Below are 992 nucleotides of genomic sequence, written 5' to 3'. Positions count from 1 at the left end.
TGGTTGGGCAGTATTAGCCAGGACACCGGGGAAACCCCTACTCTTTGCGATAAGTGCCCTGGGATCATTTATGACCTCAGTGAGTCAGGACCATTTAACTGGGGCATCTTTTGCTGAAAGAGACAGAGATTCTGTGCTGGTTTTTTTTGCACGGAAAATATCTGAATCCCTTATTTTAGCTCAAGGAAGGACCTTTGAGGAGATTATTCTTGAAAAATAGAGAAAAACATTTAGAGGAACAAATGTCCGTTGTTTAGACTTTTGGAAGGTATTTGCTTTTATCAGATAATAAGTCAATATTGTTTCGTTATCTTTTCTTGGGTTTTTTTCCGGACGAAAGCGTTTAACCTGAACTCCACTTTCAATGCACCTTTGGTGTATTTTCAAAATAAAAGCGCAGAGGTTTTCCTGTTCTCATTTTACAAATAAAAGCGCAGAGATTTTCCTATGTAACAGTATATCGTTTTGATGTCTGGAGTCCCTCAGAGTGGCCCACCTCCGAGCTGATGTGAGGGATGGGGAGCAGGAAGTGGAAGTAGAGATCTATACCAACAGCTGTCATCGTCCCAGTCTGAGAGTCCATCTAAACGACGGATGATATTCTCCACAGGCAGATTCGATATCTAATTTAACCTCCCTGGCACCCCTGTGTCACGTGATGGATCAATCTAAGATTCCTGCCCATCCATCTATCTGTCTGGACTCTGTGTGTGTGTCTATGTGTCTGTGTGTGTCTGTGTACGTGTGTGTGTGTGTGTGTGTGTGTGTGTGTGTGTGTGTGTGTGTGTGTGTGTGTGTGTGTGTGTGTGTGTGTGTGTGTGTGTGTGTGTGTGTGTGTGTGCGTGGGGGGGGTCTTCTGCGTACGTGTGTGTGTGTGTGTCTCTCTCTGTCGCCGTCTTTAGCTGTGTCTGCACGTGTGTGTGTGTGTGTTTGTGTATGTGTCTGTCTCTCCCTTTACCTGAGTGTATCTGTGCAGGTGTGTGTGTGTGTCT

Source organism: Gadus morhua, chromosome 7 (genome assembly GCF_902167405.1).
Source record: "Gadus morhua chromosome 7, gadMor3.0, whole genome shotgun sequence".
Classification (NCBI taxonomy): domain Eukaryota; kingdom Metazoa; phylum Chordata; class Actinopteri; order Gadiformes; family Gadidae; genus Gadus; species Gadus morhua.
The sequence above is the reverse complement of the archived record's forward strand: the minus strand, read 5'-3'. Positions refer to the sequence as shown.